The sequence below is a fragment of the Egretta garzetta genome, unplaced genomic scaffold, assembly GCF_000687185.1.
Source record: "Egretta garzetta isolate BGI_Z169 unplaced genomic scaffold, ASM68718v1 scaffold322, whole genome shotgun sequence".
NCBI lineage: Eukaryota > Metazoa > Chordata > Aves > Pelecaniformes > Ardeidae > Egretta > Egretta garzetta.
In genome coordinates, this window is record NW_009259044.1 from 45,842 (window position 1) to 48,332 (window position 2,491).

Sequence of the window (2,491 nt, forward strand, 5' to 3'; positions counted from 1 at the left end):
AAGTCCTGAACGGGAGACCAAGACACCTTTTGCCACATGAAGCGTCTCTGCCCATCCCAGGGAGATCAGAAGTACTCCTCCTCTCTTCTCTACCACAACAAGCAGTATTTTAAATGGGGGCACTGGAATCATACCAGTTTGAGAACTCAAAACAGCAACGCAAAATTCCACCCAAAGGCATTGAAAGAGACATCTCTACCATTTTCTAATACTATTCTTTAACAGCGCTGAAAATTATTACATCTAATGATTTATTAGTCACTGAAATCAGCCAATTAGACAGCCAACGACTGATTTTCAAAGGGATCGCACTGAACAATTTAATATAATGCAAGATAATAAACACGTCCCGAGCTGAATCACTGAATGATGTCGCTAACAGCCTGTCAGAGATATCAGATATTTACAGCAGAATAAGGCACCACATCAGATAAAGTAAAATACATCCTCTCAAGGATATAGAAATATGGAAAGGAATCTCTCCGGCTGCATTTCAAGTCCGGGCAATTTACATCACTCCTGAGAAAAAGCTTTGTGTGGTGCCAGACCTCTTCTCACAAGTCGCCCATGCACGCTGCCGGCATGCGGGACACCCCCTGGACCAAGCGTGGCATGGCTGCTACCTGGTCTAAGAAAGCCAACAGCACAAAATACAGGGGGGAACTGGAAATGTGCTGGTCGTGACAAACCTCAAAACCCACGCAATAATAACCCATTACCAATATGTAAAGAAGGAAAAAATAGGATGGTCCTCACAGGCTGGATGTTTTCAAGATAAAAACATGTATAGATGCCTAGCAAACTGGGTAACCTAAATGAAAGGTACCTTCAAAATCATTTTGTCTACATGTTGCCATTAAATATGTCAGAGCCAAGCAAGTATTTGTGCTGTCCTAGAACTGATGGCTTCATATTGCAGACTTGTTCACGCAGCCATTATTGAAAGATGCATTTTTGATAAAACGGTAAAAAGTGAGTAAACAAACCTACAACTCAATTCAATTTATATACATTGCTGTGAAATCACTTTCAGTTTTAATGTAAATGTGCACAGTCTATGATCTATTCGGTTCCATCCAGAATTATGAAAGCTCTTTATACCCCCAAGCCATTCAAGCAGGTAAGTAAGAATGCAAACTCTGCACTTGGGGACGAAGCTCACATTTTGTTTGGATTGATATCAGTTTCCCCTTATGCAGTATTTAATACAGCTGGTGTTCCTGCTCGTTATGAGTAAGGCTGCAAATTACAGCTCAGAAAAGGAGAAAGACCATCTTTGGAGATCCAGCTGCAGGATGAGAGCCCAATAACAGGTATCCACAAATAACCTTAACATTTTTCCGAGCATCTGCAATAGTCCACACGCATGGCGCCTGTATCAGTTACTCCATGGATATGTGCAATACCCCTCCTGAATGAAGAAACCAGGAAAGGTGTTACAAGGCATCAGGTATGGCTATACATTTCCTAAATTAGTCAGCCTAAGTAACTTACACTCAGGAGACCAACAGTTTGGGTTGAGGAGACCTCCACCCTGCCAATGGTGACATATTGGAACTGGAGAGATGCCTCAGAGCAGTAACACTGTGCCGGTAATTCAGAGAGGAAGATTAAGCCCCGATCTCAGGCGGCATAGTGAATGCAACCTGGTGAAACCACCGGTAAGAGGCTCAATTAAAAAGTAAATTCCTCTCCCTTAATTCTGCAACGCCAGCCTGCGGGGGATGACTCAAACAAACCTGGATTCATTCTTTGAGGCTACAAGCTTGGATGATAAAGGGAACTGCTACGGAGTAATGGCCTTTGACTTACTATCACACAGAATCATAGAATCGTTTAGGTTGGAAAAGAACTTTCAGATCATCAAGTCCAACCATTAACCTAACACTGCCATCCCACCACTAAACCATGTCCCTAAACATAACAGTCTGCTGAAATCAGAGCTACGTAACACCACATTTTATGCAAAAAGCAGTCTCCCTGGATAAGAGGGCTAGTCCAGCCTCCTTGGATTTGCCGTTCTGGCTCATCAGCACTGCTGTTTTGCATGAATGCAATGCCCAAGCTGGGAGTTTGCATCTGCCATGCCCCGGCAGCCAGGGGCGAGGGCCTGGGACCCTCCTGAGCAGGGGACGGGGCACAAGCCACCAACTGAGTCATGGTGCAACTCGCACCCCAGCACCCTGCTGCCGTCCCCGCCAGCCACCGTCCCCCACCTCGGGCTCACGACACGCTGGTGGTGTGGGTACCTCCATGTCCTCCCTGCCCCACAGGCCATGGACTTGTCCTGGTCTCCTGAAGGGGGAAGGCACCATTTCTCCCCATGCCCCCATCCCGGTCCCTACCCGAGGGGAAGGCGCCATTCCCCCATGCCCCCATCTCAGTCTCTACCTGAGGGGAAGGTGCCATTCCCCCCATCCTGGTCTCTACCCCAGGGGAAGGCGCCATTCCCTCCGTGCCCCATCCCGGTCCCTACCCGAGGGGGAGGCGG